Source organism: Triturus cristatus, chromosome 10, assembly GCF_964204655.1.
Source record: "Triturus cristatus chromosome 10, aTriCri1.1, whole genome shotgun sequence".
NCBI lineage: Eukaryota > Metazoa > Chordata > Amphibia > Caudata > Salamandridae > Triturus > Triturus cristatus.
The window spans coordinates 359,098,428-359,115,610 of NC_140593.1; the positions used below are offsets into that span (position 1 = coordinate 359,098,428).

The following is a 17,183-nucleotide window of genomic DNA, read 5'->3' on the forward strand; positions in this document are numbered from 1 at the left end:
ACAAGTGTTGCACTTGTCAGGACCACATGCTAACTTAGCAACCTGCACGCAGGCTCTACACTGCAAGCCTGAGTTCCCTTCTCCGCGCGCCTTTGCATTACTAGCTCTGGCACACACAGTGCACAGCACTAGTGACTTTACTAGTAAGGCAAACATACCAATCATGGCCAACCAATTACCATTACACTTTACTTGGGGACCACTTGTACTTTGCCACTGCTGATCAGTGTCAAAGTACCCAAAGCATCTAAATTGGCAATTCTATGTTAGGAAAACGGTGTAGGGGGAATACAAAAAGATTAGGGAACTTTAGTCATAAAGGCCAAGTCCCACACAGACCTATTAGCATTGCCAAAACCTGTTCTAATGTACAACCAGTATTCTGCTTTATCCCGAAAACGGATCCAAACCTGCTTAATGGTGTTCCTTGCATGGGACATGGCTAAATAATTCTGCCATTTTGACCAACAGCTTGTTGCTTACCAAGTAGTTTCACTTTTACCTTTATAGTGATGGACATAAATACTCCAATATGCAACTTGCTGTTGCCTATAAGGCAAAGGTCAGAAATATCTGGCCATGTTACATCGAACATGGGGCCCCTAGGCAGCTATAAATCCATTTTAGGAACCACACAGTTTACCGTTTCTGTATGGTGGTTGTGGCATAGGCCTAACTGACTTTGTGGTTCATAAATTAACAAAGCAAAAAAAGCTGGAAATCGCGGACAACACTGATCGGTCCATGTCATTTCATAAAGCTAAAGTGAATTGCTTCGTTTAATAAGAATAGAGGTGCAAATTCAGAAGAACTTCATTAGGTGCCACTAATGACAACAAATGTAGCTTAATTAGATGCACTTCTTTGGTACTTCAAACAATCACTGTGATATCCAATCACTTTGGAACTTGTGTCATTTACTCGTTGAAGAGAGAACAATATATTGTTGAGTGAGATTAGTAAATAAATAGGAAGGCTGAGTTTTGGTGTTGGTGTAATGAATTTAATCTGCTTTACTGATTCTTGTTGAATTCTGGGCCTGGATTTTTTACCTCTGCTGTGTCTTCGGAACACATATATAAACATGCTCGAAGCCCATGTGTGCTGCTAAAAATTTACTTTTTTCTGCTAACCCCACTACAGTGGACTCACCTAAGATAGGACAGGCTAGAGAGATGACAGCTCAAGGTCCCAAATAATTAACACAAACACTGTAAGCATACTGCCACAGAATAAGGCTACATAAGCCTGTTATTGTCCAATTACTACTTTGTCCAGTTTTGAGGTTTAGTGGAGAGGACAGCTATTTCAGTTACCTATGAAACAAACTGTTTCCTGTGACCAAGGTCACAAGCAGGCTGACAGTTAACTTTCCAACTACATCTCTTTAAATTAGGATCCTGAGTTTGTAGAGGCATGTCAGGCTCAGACTATTCAAATTGGATTTAATAAGGGTGTTCTGTGTGGACACACTGGACTATGAGTGGTACTACCTGGTGGCACAGCTCCAATAAATCACGACTTGGGTTGCCTCCGCTGCGCTCCCTGAGATGGATTGGCTCTGCCACCACATAGCTAGAATGGCCAATCTCGGGTGTATCCTGAGTGACAAATTCCGAGCTGTGGACACACCTCTTCTTGTTCGACTGGCCCAGTACTACACGTTCCGGTAACTCCTCCAATTACGGCATATAAATGTGAACTCACTGAATCGCCTGCTCTGGTGCTCGGCCCACTTCGCAAAGGAAGAGTTGACAGCTAATAAATCAAACAGGGACACACACCTCCATTGTGAATGTGGGCAGTTATTCAAGCTCGTTACTACAAAACATTTGCATGTTTGCGTGAGTCCTATGAGCTTCTGGTGGCGTAATTCTTGATGCATGCAGCACATCGTGGGGTGATCAGCAGTACCTGGGGAGAACCGGATGCTGATCCGGCAACAGACACTGTGCTGCACACATTGTTGATATGGAGTCCTAGACACTATAGCATCACAAACGTATAAGGGGTGATCCAGCAGAAACAGGTGGTGCATCTATCGTTCCCTAGGTACCAATGGAGTGAGGATCATCAGATTGAATTCTTGGATGGTCACTGGTCCATAATCCTTAGTTGCATACCTACATTTTCCAGAAACGCTCGCCTGAAATTGCTGCAGATTAATTGTGTCCATTCCGTGCATCTGACCCCGGCTAAACTAAACCAGATATTTATTACCACCTCCCACAGGTGCCCTAGATGTAGCTAGGATCAGACACATTTCTTCCACATGAAGTGGCAGTGCACTACACTCCAACCTTTTTGGAAAGAGGTGTGAGAGGTGGTTGCACATATAAAAGGCAAGTGACACATTAGGACACCGAAAACGTGCCTCCTCGGATCCCTGCCTCACTCTAAAACAGACACAGAAAGTAGAAAATTCATTGATTTAGTCTTTCTGCTTGCAAAGCATGCAATAGCAATGAATTGGAAGCCTGCTTCTCCACCACTTGTATATGTACTAGGACATTCGAGCTGAGAAAGTGGGAGCGGGCAAGAAGACTACATGGTTTGAAGTTTATGGTACAAGGCTGGGTGGCAAGAGTCCGTTTCGGGAAAGGGTACTGTATTGCTGGCCCTAGACCTAGAGTGTTAATGACGATGCTATGCAACTAAAAACGCAATTCTAACTACACTGGATCTCATTGTCCCGACACAAATTATCAGGTCCAAGAACCGAACCTCCTTCTGGTTCACTGTCCATTTAAAAGCCTCAAAAAAAATTGTGTCGCGCCGCAGAAAAACTGTGGCGGAAAACAAAACAAAACAAAACTTCACCATAGTTACATGCGCGAAATTAAACGAGCAAAAAAACCTCACCTTGTAAGTCGGATAACTAATGCAGAAAATTCCTCCAGGGAACTATACCACATATTTAAAGAATTTACCACTGCCGTTGATGAACATACTGGTCCCGTCTCTCAAAACTGGGTAGATTCGTTATCAGAATTCTTCGAGGAAAAAATTATGAAGATTCACAAAACTTTCCCCACCACTCCCGTACACGGGTTAACTGAATCTCTGTGCCCTTTACTTGACCAATGTAACCTCCTGACCAATTTTACAGAGTGTGACCTTAAATCTGTCACCATGGTCATGAACAAAATTAAATCTGGCTTCCCCGCGGACCCTTTCCCTTCAAAACATTTTCCAATGATGGCTCCCACAGTCTATTTAACAAATCCTTGGCTGAATCTGAGTTTCCTTTATGTTGGAAGACAGCCAGAATCAGACCAATCCTGAAGAAGCCTTCGGCAGATCCAGAGACACTTTTGAACTACCGGCCAATCTCTCTTTTACCCTATTTCGGAAAAATATTGGAGTCCTTGGTTAATAAACAGTTGGTGTGCCACCTCGAAAGCCACGGACTCTTGGGTCCCTCGCAATCGGGTTTCCGAGCAGCTCACAGCACTGAGACCGCTCTGGTAGAGGTTACCGACAACATCAGATTAGCTTTGGACAAACACCAGTCAGCGATCCTCGTACTGCTTGACCTGTCGGCTGCCTTCGACACCATCTCCCATCGTATCCTCGAACGACGTCTCTGGGAGATTGGTGTCAGGGGGAAGGCCTTGAAATGGTTCATCAGTTACTTGAAGGACCGCAAAACTATTGTCCAGATGGGTAACATCACCTCTAATGAACGAACTGTAACCATGGGTGTGCCCCAGGGTTCCATTTTGAGCCCTACTCTTTTTAATATTTACATGGCCCCCCTAGCTGCTGTGATCAGAACCTATGGCTTCGATGTTCTGTCCTATGCAGATGATACCCAGATTCTGGTCACGCTGGGCCCGGATTCCAACGATACTAAAATGCGTTTTAAAGAATGTTTGACCCATGTGGACAAATGGATTACATCAAATCATCTTCAGTTAAATGGGACCAAGTCTGAGATCATGCTTTTTGGTAAAGCGTCCAACCACTGGACGCAGGACTGGTGGCCATCCAGGCTTCGCCCATGCCCTCCCCACAAGAACTTAGTCCGGAACCTAGGAGTCCACTTGGACAATTGTTTGTCCATGAGGGGGCATGTGAATCATATTATTGGTACCTGCTTCGGTGTTATGCGGAGCCTTCGGAAAGTCTTCAAATGGCTCCCCCTCGAGGCCAGTAGACCCCTAATACAAGGTCTTATAATCAACAGAATGGACTACGGCAACGCTCTTCTGTTATCCATCAACTCTGATCTCCTAGACAGACTTCAGGTTCTCCAACACACCGCTGCGAGGCTGGTCCTCGACCGCCCTTATAGATCGCCGTCGGCACCCTGTCTTAAAACTCTCCACTGGCTTCCAGTGAGAAAACACACCCTTTTTAAGACCTTGTGTCTTACACACAAACAAATGTATGATAAGGGTCCTAAATAATGGGTGCAAAAAATACCATGGTATAAACCATCCAGGGCACTGCGTTCAAGTGACTCTGCCCTGCTCACCCCTCTCAAGATCCACACTGCTAGACAGGGTGGGCGTGCTTTCTCATTCCTGGCCCCTGCTTCCTGGAATAAAATGCCATTTGAACTTCGCAGCATACCAGACAACTGTTTCCGTAAAAGACTGAAGACCTGGCTGTTTGGAGAAGAGCCGTGGGTCCCTTTTCTATCTGCTCTCAGCAGTCTGCAAGCGCCATGAGACTCGTAAGAGTGATATGTGCGCAATATAAATACCCATGACTTGACTTGACTTGACTAGACCCGGGGTCAGACTTAGGACTGCACAAGGTCATAGATATACGGTCAGTATTACTTCAGCACACTGGACCTTGATTTGTCTGACTCTAGACCCTCGAGGCTGGAGTTGCCTTACTACATACGACTGCCCTCCTGATGTATTTCCCTTCCTTACAAATGTAGTGCCATATATATATATATATATATATTACCTACTGGCGGTCGCCAGTAGGTAGTTATAGTTAGGACCCTGTTTCCATAGGAAATCCGCAACATTCTATTTTGAATAACTTTGGCGCCGGTCGACGAATCCTCACGAATTTCTCAAAATAGGTGGGGCGCTACGCTCCGCTCCTACCCTGAAAGTCTCGGGGGGATTAGTCAAGCGGGGGCTGAGATAAAAGGGGGGTCCCAAAACGCGTTTTTCCCATGCATTTTTCCATAGGACCTTTAGACAGGGCTACAGCCCGAACGGCTGAACAGAATTACTAGAAATTTGGCAGAGAGGTAGTCCTCAGGTCAAGGAAGTGCCTTTTGTAGGTTTGGTGTAAATCTGTTCAGTAGATTCTGAGAAAATAGCCTTTAAATCAATATATATATCTGAGCCAGCTTACGGTACGCTTACCGTAAGCTTACCGTACGCGTACGGTGGCATGCGCGAGCGCGATTCTGATTGGCTGTTACATCTAAGTAAACATTCGAATCGGTCGAAACCAGGAAGCGGCGGCCGCCATTTTCTCTCTCGCACTCTGAGGGGGGGGCTGTAAACAAAGGCAAAAAACATATAAAGGGGCTGTTTAGACAGCGCCCATGCACATAGCCATGTTAGTTGAGTCCTCAAAGATCCCCCAAGGCCAAAAACGGTAAATTTTTATTTTTTGAAAATTTCGCCGATTACGCTTACCGTACGCGTACGGTGCGCTTACGCTAAAAATTTTAATAAAAAAAAAAAAACACTCTGTGCATGGCATATTATTGTCATCACTTACAAATTAAATTTATATATATATATATATATGTTTAACCCAGGATAGAATCCGAGTATTTCTCCGAATAAATCCAGCGGCACACCAAGGACAACACAATATACCTTTATTGTGTCACAAAAACAGAACTACGCGTTTCGGCGAAGCCTTTGTCAAGTTACTGACCTGTGCCCAACTTTCCCTAGAAATACGGGTCAAGGTTCATAAACATAGAAGAAAAACTTTGAAGAAAAACTTTACGAGCGCTCTGTTCGAGACAAGAATTAATTGTCAAAAACATTCATAAATTGTGACGTTTCATCAATAAACAGTTGGAATCCCCACTATATGATAATGTGCAGATTCTTTACAGTTTAACATAGTAAACACAAATTATAATTGTTTCAAGGGCAAGTGCCTATGCCATACATTTTTTTAAAGAAACACAGAGCCGTTTCGTAATCCACTTAATTATAAGGAATAATTCGAGATGAACCTTGATACATGGCATCATCAAATTCATTTTAAGTACGGAACTACTCACGAAATAAATGATTATTTTATCAGTAATGGTAATGTACCCACAATATTGACTTTTGGTAGACCAATGTCTATATTAAATAAAGAAACTAAGTGAAACTAAGTGAAAAAATAATAATAGTAACAAGAATAAAATAAAATAGAGATAGATGGTCTCTGTTACTATGCTAAGCCTAGCTAATAGTCTAGAGAGACTGACAATATTCAATTAATCAGAGCAACGCTGACTTGATCAAATTCTTTGGCATTGATAGAATCCTACCCCTTCCTAGAGGAGGGGACCGGGAAAAACTCTTGAGGATTACCGAATCAAAGTACATCATCGAACTTAATGCTAAAATTCCCAATGGGATGAATTTTGGGGAAGAATTAGCAACCCACATAGGTTGATTGATTTAGCATGGTGCTATTCCATTTCTCTCTGTATTACCATACTGAGTGTTCTTTTTAAACATCACTATATTTTATTTTACATTATAGAGTGAACAGATTTAGGATGGCATGGGAATAGTGTCCTGATTAATTGAATATTGTCAGTCTCTCTAGACTATTAGCTAGGCTTAGCATAGTAACAGAGACCATCTGTGCCTATCTCTATTTTATTTTATTCTTGTTACTATTATTATTTTTTCACTTAGTTTCTTTCATTGGTCATTGGGTTCACTAGGGTCGCCCTTCACATTTCACTAACAGCATTTGACCGATATGCCCACCTGTATATTCCCCCTATATGACTTGGAAGGTTATATGAGCTTGATTGGCACCATAATCTTATGTACGTGTCCTAACGTTTTATTAATCGGAGTTTGGCACAATATTTGAACCTTTTAATAGCCCGACGCATAATGAGTTTTTGATTGTCTGAAAATTGAATGGGTACATTACCCACAGGAATCCTGTTACAATATGTATAGTATGGGCTGTTATTTAATATAGACATTGGTCTACCAAAAGTCAATATTGTGGGTACATTACCATTACTGATAAAATAATCATTTATTTCGTGAGTAGTTCCGTACTTAAAATGAATTTGATGATGCCATGTATCAAGGTTCATCTCGAATTATTCCTTATAATTAAGTGGATTACGAAACGGCTCTGTGTTTCTTTAAAAAAATGTATGGCATAGGCACTTGCCCTTGAAACAATTATAATTTGTGTTTACTATGTTAAACTGTAAAGAATCTGCACATTATCATATAGTGGGGATTCCAACTGTTTATTGATGAAACGTCACAATTTATGAATGTTTTTGACAATTAATTCTTGTCTCGAACAGAGCGCTCGTAAAGTTTTTCTTCAAAGTTTTTCTTCTATGTTTATGAACCTTGACCCGTATTTCTAGGGAAAGTTGGGCACAGGTCAGTAACTTGACAAAGGCTTCGCCGAAACGCGTAGTTCTGTTTTTGTGACACAATAAAGGTATATTGTGTTGTCCTTGGTGTGCCGCTGGATTTATTCGGAGAAATACTCGGATTCTATCCTGGGTTAAACATTTGAGGCGGAGTTGTGACCGTTGCTGGCACCAGCGTCGTGAGGGAGGAGAGCGGTGATTTCACAACGAACTTTTGGAAACATATATATATATATATATACATATATATATATATATATATATATATATATATATATATATATATATATATATATATATATATATATATATATATCCACATCTCTCAACAAAGAGTCCTGTAGTGACTTCAACCTTTCGCAAGGAACACACGGGCACAGACCACAGCAGTGGGTCAAATCCAGAGTTTATTTACAAGCCAAGAACGGTCCACATGACGCGTTACAGTCGCTGACCTGCGACCTTGATCACAAGATAGATATATATATATATATATATATATACACACACACACACACACTCACATACATACATATATATATATAAAAACATATATAGTTGCACACACATTATTACAGATAGATATAAGTATATATATTCATGTACACATATATACATAGAGAAACGCATTTATTGTTTTTCAGAATGAACAATAAATACACAACTTATCCTCTTTGAAATGCACTATATTTGTTTTCCCCATGAACAACCAAAAAACGTAAGAAAGCACCAAATTCACTGTTGTGTTACATTTAAGTATACAGAAATATATGCGTGGATCATTTCCAAATGGCAAAATCATTATGCATATATGTGACTATTCCTGAAAAGCTTCAACCTTTGCCACTGCGCGGGTATATTCCTGGAAATTTTTGTGAGTGTCAAGAAAACTGAAAATTTCTGACTTCCTTCATCAGTCTATCCCATATTCCATACTAATATCTTCTTAAAACTCTCGGGAAAATCAAGCATAAATAATTCAATGGGAGTGTTGTACAGTAAATGCATTACTTATTTGACTTTAGAGTATTCTAAGATGTAGGTCAAATAAAAGTCATGAAAGCTTACTACAAAGTAATACCCCAGGGTTTAGATTTTTGGTTAAATAATTGAGGATTATTGCACGCATACATCATTTTCCCCCAATTATTCCTGTAGCTGGCCTGTCTCATTTTTTACACTCACTCAGTACAATATAAGGTGAAGGAATATATTTCCAGGGGTTGATTTTAGCTCCATGCCCACCACTGTGTCATGGCTTGTGATCTGGAGCACAGAGTGGCATAACTAGACCTTTTGCTGCGCATGTTTGTTGACCCGCGACGGCTGCAGGTAAGAGCAAAGAGTGACAGGGGGAAGGGGTGTTGGGGAGAAAGATGACGAGGGTAAAAGTCCTGCCACCCCCAAAACTCATGCACCTGGGGCAGACCGCCCCCATGCTACGCCACTGGAAGCATAAGAAATCCAACAATGATGTGGTATCTCCACAGCAATCATAGGAGAAACGTGAGGTAAGCGGAGATAGTGTTCCTGTGTCCACGATGTATCATTTTACTGAAAATTGACTCATAACAGTCTTCAATTGCCATTCACTGTTGATTAGTGATGCTGGCATTAAAAGTACGAATTATTAATCAGTAGATGCTGAAATATTGTTTAAGCTGTGTTACGGTTGATTAGCGATGTTCTTATTCTTACTAATTGAAACATGAAGCAAAGCAGGTGATAGCTTAACTAAATAATTAGAGCAAACTAGCTGAAGAAATGATGCTGCCAAATGGAATGAAACGCCTTTAGGAAGCGTCTGTCCTAGATGTTTCACAGTGGATCCACAGTGTAGCAAGGATCCACGTTTATATGTTTGTTTTCAATCACTAAGTTATGAAATAGGATCTACTGTGACATTGTTTTCAGTTTTGAATTTGCGACTCCATTACCCAAGGAACCTGCCTGTCTCTGATGTATTGCAATCAATGTTAATGCTGCACTTTTAGGCACAAATCACAGGAGATGAGCGTTAAGTCACTTGTGGTAAATTGATTTGGGTAAATAGAAAAGGGTTTCTAATGTTAGGAAAGTTATGCTTACTTAATGATTTTTGCAACAAAGCTTCCCAATTTAAATTCGCTTTCACCTATCCAGTTCCTCACTGCATGGCGAGATAATATCAGACTCAACCAAATTGTAAGCACCTTCAATACCAGTAAGGTCAAATCCTCTTACCCAAACTACTGGTGAAGATGCTGGCCAAATTCATAAAGTTTTCAAGTGGAGTTCTTTTTAAATGTTGCAGTTTCTTTTGAAGGTTAAGATGGGGTGAAGAAGAGCCAGTGGAGTTCTGGGAGAGTGGGTGTGATCCTTTTAAGTTTCTGGAGACCCATGATGAGACAGTCTGCTGCGAGAGGACACTTTTAGAGGCGCAAAGTGGGATTCCAACCAACTTGCCTGCACCTTCATCAAGGTTTGAAAGGAACAGACCTCCTAGACCTCCTAGACCAGTTCTGAAAGTTGATTCTATAGGGAAGGAAACTACTTTCTGAGACTGTGCAGTTGCTGCCATGTGATTGTCATCTTTTGAGTCGGAGGGCGCCTTTAGTTTTCAGGAAGTGTTGATGTGGAAGCAAACCCATGTGGAACTGTTGATCAGCTGGATTGTAAAGCTATCTAGATTCAGTGATAAGAGCCAGTGCTTAATGTGTGGATGGTTTCAGTTTTGAAGGTGATGAGGACATATTTTGATTTCATTCAGTGGATTGGTTACTTATGTCTATGATGTAGAAACTGTGTGCATGTATTATCTAACATTGCCCCAGTTACATGTTGACACCTACTTAATAAATCCTGGTTTCTGCAGCTTATATACACTGTAACGCATTATCTTTTCTATAGTACCTCATAACTGAGGCTTTCTGATGCATTAAATATAAATCAATGGAATTCTGCTGTTTCTTTGAGCTAGGATAGTGTTTTACCAAACAAAAAAATCCCAAAGATTGAATTTCAAACATCAGCGCATAAGTGACCATTTTGAGGTTTATTAAATCAACCAAGAAATATGCAATATCACACTTCTGTGCTGTCTCTACCCCTTGTTTTAGATAGAGGCCCAACCAAACGGGGTTAAGAATGTGATGGGTCTCCAAGTGTCTTTGGTGCAGGCTAATCACCACCTTTTACACAAACTCACAACCTCAACAAGTGTAGATGGGATGGTAACAAGACATGGCAATTGCCATAACTTTGAGGACAAGTATCTTTTTCATGAGTAGAAGCATGAGCCTTCTATTTCCCAAATGGGTGATTTAAATGCCCCAATAATAGCCAACTTTCAGGAGGACAGACATGCAAAGACCATCTGGGGGCTGATTGACAAGTGTTTTTTTTTCTGGGTACATTTGATAATAAAGGTAGTGACAGGTTCTTCGCGATGGAGTTGACATAGAACAAAGTCTCATCCAATATCAACATCCTGAGCAGTCTCTGCAACAGAAGAGATTCTGGATTACCTAAAAACCTATTGAGAGTAAGAGCCAAGGGCTGTTTATATTTCAGCTCGATTGTGCAATTGAGGAGGAATTGCAAATAACGGCAATAGAGATGGTCCCATTGGGTGTTTATTTTAGAGATGTAATGTTATTTTAGCTACCTGAGCAATCCCCTCGATGGTTCATGCATAATGTGAGGTGAAATGCGATTTTATATCATGGCAAACGAGTTTTACAGATCAACGTATGTGTTGACAGGGATATTTTCTAAGTGCATGCTCTTTTTAAGAATAAAGCCTTACTACTAATTAATGCCCATGTATGCGAGTTATGATTTCATTAATCTTTGCCTCGGTAGGATAGTTACCCACTTTGTTCAGTACAGCCACACTAGAGAAATGAGCATAACCAGGAACAGGTCAATATATTTATAGGTCCTTTTTTTATGAGTAATGCACATCTGTCTAAAGCGGCCCAGACGCTAGTGAAAAAAATTAATTTCTGTCGGGCACTGAACAGCTTTTTTAGTAGGGCCTGGAGAGAATTCTTAATCTCTACACCTGTGCCAGAAACTGACTGTGTTAAATCTGCCAGCACGTTACATGGAATAATTACTTAAAAAAATAATTCCGTCTTGAATACCTCTGAAGAGGTAGCTCCCTCTTTATAGATAGTAAAATGGTTTAGCTAAAACAGAATATAGTGAAATATTTCAATGTACATTGCCATAGTTATGGTTTTTCCTAAATTATTTTCTGACAGCTTAATATGTGCCATTTTAGCCCCCTTCCCTAAGGAAATATGCATTCCTGTGACTGGAAGCACCTGCTGAGTCAATCAATGTAAATACTCCATGAAGTTACTGGGGGCAAGTGCAGCTTGTACCGAGAATGCCCATCAAGGGGATGTGTAGTTCAGGTGGCAGACAGTGGCGTAACGATAATTGAGGGGGCTCCCCTGCAAGGTACGTGGAGGAGCCCCCTCTGGACTCTATGAGGAGCTTTCCGGCCAAAGTGCAGTGCTAAGGGGGCCTCCTGGAGCTTGGAGGCCCCCCCGCACTGCGGGGGATGCGGGGGCCTGTGTTACGCCCCTGGTGGCAGAGTCACTGTTTACTAAGGGACCAGCGGCGACCATTGGCTCCAAGGATGGTGGCTGATAACACCTCTACTTTTACTGACCATTGAGGCTTCTTTTGACGTACTGGAAAAGCTGGACAATGTCTTCTTCAAAGCAGCCATTCCCGACGCCATCTAAGAAAATGGCAGGAAATGTGCTAGGATGGCCTAACATCATTTTTCTCCAGATTCTACGACTAGCGCATTGCAGCAATGGAGGAGTAGGCCAGCATAGGGAACGACTAAGATCGATATACCCAAATATTGAAAATGCACCAACAACATAGAGGTTTTCTACCATAAAATGGCAATCTTGTCTCACCAACCCTGTTGCAATCTTTGAACATGAATACAATTCCTCCCTCCCTGGCTATATGACGGAAAAACTCTAACCACATGCTCCCTGCCTAATGATTTACGCAGACCCAGGTACCAAGGAGCCTGAGGGGCTGATAGCGAGGCTTACAGTAGATATGAGGCAGCACGGAGTGCGGGGGTAGCTCACTGAAATCAAAAGGCTAGCTGCTCAAAGCCTACCTGGTAAATAAGAAGTGACTGATATTTGCACTCATAGGTCACATGTTGTGCTGGGTTTCAGTCCAATGGCCAGCCCCAAAACTGCTGCCTGATTTTACATATAAAACAGTGAATAGTCGAGTGTGTGTTTGTTGGCAGTTAATAAAAGTAGGTTTCTTGTTGCCTTGTGGTTAGTTTAAAGTCCACTTGCCAAATGCTATATGCCTGTTTTCAGTTTACTTAATGCCAGTTTCACAACAATTCAAATATTCAGAACCGCAGTGGGAAATATTGAATGATAGCCCAGGGGGCAAGAAGAGGTCCAAGGGCTGCAAACAGCCCCAGAAGGGCAGAAGCTGCTACCCTGGCTCACGTTGAGGTCCAGGTTGGTAGTATACAGTAGTGCTTCAAGAGGTTGTTCTGTTTCTTCTAGCAGAGATCAGCACGTCTTCTCACAGGAATATCAGTTTATTTATAAGTTTGTGGTTTCGCTTCAAAAGGTTACCTCGCAGGAGAGGATGTGGCATGATGGCCTCAGCTGCCACCTTTGAAACCGGGGAACCAGGCAGAGACGTTTAAAGGCATTGACAAAGTTGGAAATTGCCAATGGTCCCCAGCTATAAAGCTGCCCCCCAAGAAGATGATATCTCAGTATATATCGCCTCTATTTCCCTACCTCAGCACCTCCCATTCTCCGACGTAATCTTGAGGCTATTTTGAGCGCCAGGTCAAGACATTTGTTTTGTGTGATTCAATTTATGAAAGTTTAACATAATTGACTATTTTCTGCATTATGCTTGCAAAAACGATTGATTAAAATCAGAATTAATCAGAACAATGGGCCCCCAAAAAATGTCTTGCCGGGCCCCAAATATCCTAAAGATGGCACTGGAACCAAGTTCGAGTGTTGGCACCGGCTCAACATCCTATGACTCTGGGCAAATCAATCTCTCTGTGCTTCAAAAATTTTATATCACCTTGTGTAATGCAACCGGTGTCCATACAAAGCGCTACAGAGCCTTCTGGTCGAGTTCACACTACAAAACCTGCATAAATAAACAGCAGTGTCTACTGCAAGCAAATTCCAGATCAAAATGAACGCGTTTATATTCTTTTGTTCATCGGTCCGGTGAAGCAAACTGCAACAGTAAAAGTGCCACGTGGACACATAATTAAACAGAATTTCGAAGCACCATCATGGTTTGACATGCCACTTAAAAGTCTACCTGCAGATTTTCCATTAAAACGCTGGCATTTTCACATTCAAAGTGTGTCACACAGATTCTTTCACTCAGAACGTGTCCAGGATTGAATTATTTCAGATTTCACACGGAGGAAGTATGCTTTACATCACGTTTCTAAATCTACATATTTCACCCAGAAAGATGGCTTGCCCACAGTCACGGAAAGGCACCCTATTTATTCGTAAAACCGCATTTTATTTAGGTGTGCCTTGCTGCGTGTGTGATATTGAAGCATGCAGAAAATCAATTGTAACAGCCCCAGTCTGTATTTAAATAATGCTCGTCCCTCGCACAAAGGCCGATAGTAAGCACTTCTTGCAGCGCCATTAGTGGGTTGTGTGGAAATTCACACCCTGCAGCAGAATTCCTAACAAAACAGGAATGGACTCTGCTGAAACCGAAAACCGAAACGGTTGCCTGATGTACGAGGATTTCATTTAAAAACAAGCATTTGCAATGCATTCGGTCTCGCCTTTGGGACCGTATATGTATTTAGCTATGCAGCACATTAGCCTGGGTGCTGAAACATCCACTGTTCTTTAACACGGAGAGAAAGTAAGCACCAAACTACGTGACACGCCAGGTAAGGGAACACATGGAAAGAAATATTGCCTTTCAGCGGGAAATTGTATTATCCAAAGCTCTGTTTTTAATATAAAAGCAGGGCCATTGGTGGTCATAACACTGAAAATACAAGATTTCAAACATATATTATTGTCTATGGGTGCTCGTGGAAGACAATTTCTATGGACTGGAATCTAAAGAATGCTAAAGTGATTCTGGTATTTTACTAACCTCTCCTGGTCGTTTTCTATCAAGAAAGTTAAATAGAGGCAGCTGCCAGAAAAATTAAAAAATAAAGTCCCTCGGCAGAAAGTGATTCTGGGATTTTACTGACCTCTGTGGGTCATTTTCTATCAAGTCAGTTAAATAGAAAAAAGTCCCTAAGAGGAAGCAGACAAGTCTTAGGGCTGATCTCCATAGCCCACAAAGTACATACACATATAAGTATATACTAAAGTGTATAATACGACCCCTGTGATTGGCTATAATCATAAAGATGGTGGCATGCAAGGGACAGCTGTTCCTCATCCCTGTAATTGCATACCAAAATATAAAACTTTTATTAATCAGCCTGTGCTCCTTAATGAAACCAGGTGTGGCTTAAAAAATTAAGTAATCAAAGTTCCATTTTAGAATACGTCAGGGTCGGCAGGTCCATGAGGCTGCCACCCTGATTCCCAAGGACGAAGGGTTTCAAAAAGGAATCCCTTCTCCATTGCAAATCAGTTACAACCTCCTTTGAGAAGTCGATAACTGACCAATGGTTTGCGACTGCAGTTCCAGTCACAAATCATTGATACACAGTATGCTGAATGGTAATCGGAAGGAATTCACCCTTCACACTCCTTTCAATTTGGGATTTCTCACTGGAATTCCAGTCACTTCAAGAATTTTGTAGGTAACAGAAAGGTATTTCAGGTCGCAAACCCAGTGATTTTGTCAATCTCATGATCTGTGACCACAAAATCCTTTTGTACATTCGGCTCAAGGAGAGAAAAGGCCACAGAGTTTGCTCAGATGAGGAGTAAGGCAATGTGGAAAATTTGGATATGCAGAAGGGCAGACAAACAACCACAGTTCAGCAACAAAAACACATTCAAAATTTAAGATTGCAGAATTTTGGTTAGAGACTGCCTTGCTATATTGTTTGTTTTCTGGGGAGGAATTGGCACTGCAAAATATGTGAGATAAAATGATGATGCTGCTGTCTATGTGGTATCTATTTGTGTTGGACCTGACCCTTTTTGCAGGTTTATCCCCTGACTTTTTGCCTCCTATTATTCTGACCCTGCTTTTGTTGTCTTTACCACTCTGGGCACTTTATCACTGCTAATCAGTGCTAAAGTGCATATGCTCTCTGTGTAAATTGTGATTCCGGTTGGTTCTCCATGATTGGAATATTTGATTTACAGATAAGTTCCTAGTCAAGTGCACTGTGTTGACCCAGGGTCTGTAAATCAAATGCTAAAAGGGGGCCTGCAGCACTGGTTGTGCCATCCACATGAGTAGCCCTGTAAACGTGACTTAGGCATGCCATTGAAAAGTGTCGGTGAGTACAGTTCTTTAAACTGCCATGTTGACCTGGCAAGTGAACCCACTTGCCAGGCCCTAACCTTCCTAGTTACTACATGTAAGGCACCCCTAAGGTAGGCCCAAGGTACCCCCACGGACAGGATGCAGTATGTGAAAGGTAAGATATGTACTAGTGGTTTTTACATGTCCTGATAGAGAAATACTGCCAATTTCATTTTTCCCTATTGAAAGCACTAGCTCTCTCATTGGAACTGCCTTGTACCCTTTTACAAGTGTAACTTTCAATTGGGCACAACTAGAGATTTGGAGTTTGGGTTCTCTGAGTTCAGGATTTAAAAACACATTTTAGTGAAGGTGGTTTTCTTAAATTGTGTGTTTGAAAATGCCACTTTTAGAAAGTGGGCATTTTCTTGCTTAACCAGCTTGTGCCTCTGCCTGCCTGTGGAATCAACGTCTTGTTTAGACTGACAGAGGCCTGTTTGTGCATTCACTCTAGACAGTCGCAGAAAGTGAGTTGAGGTGTGTCCAGCATAAACTGAAGGCCCTTCACCAGGCTGATGGGCCTTCCTGAGCTATAGTGGTGGGAGGAGCGGTCACCTGCACTTGAATGGGGCTTGCCCGGCCTCTCACAATGCTGTCTCCATCCCCATGGAGTGTGTCTGGAGCCAAGACCAGACAGAACAAAAACTTTTGCACCTCAAAGACAATCCTTTGAAGAATTCCTACTTCAAAGGCCTAAAGGGGTATAAGTATTGGACCTTAAACCCCAGGCTTTTAGAACAATTCTGGATCAAGAGGAACTTCTGCCAAGTAGAAGAGCTGTGAGGAGGAGTACTACCCCTTCGCTGTGTGTTGCTTTGTTGGGTTGGCCTGCAATTGCTGATTCTGCTTTGGAGAGGAAAAGGAGTAAACTTTGCTTTTTATCCTGCTTGTGAAGTTTCTCCAAGGGCTTGTGCACGCTTGCCTCCTTTTGGAAGTCTCATAGCCATCAAAGGCTTCACCTATAGTATCCATGATCTCCACTGCTGGGAGTTCTGATCTGCCAAGTGGTGTCAATTCCAGTTCTGGGCCTTTGGAAGCTGTTCCTGCTGCGAAGTGATGCTTGAAACCATCAATATCGACGCATCGCCCTTCCAGCACCTGTTTTTCCGAT

General features: G+C 41.8%; 1 protein-coding gene across 2 annotated transcripts in view; it reads right to left on the reverse strand.

The window, feature by feature from the left end:
• MYRIP (myosin VIIA and Rab interacting protein) overlaps positions 1–17,183 on the reverse strand; it is a 1,544,915-nt gene that overhangs the window by 1,395,769 nt on the left and 131,963 nt on the right. The window lies entirely within an intron of this gene.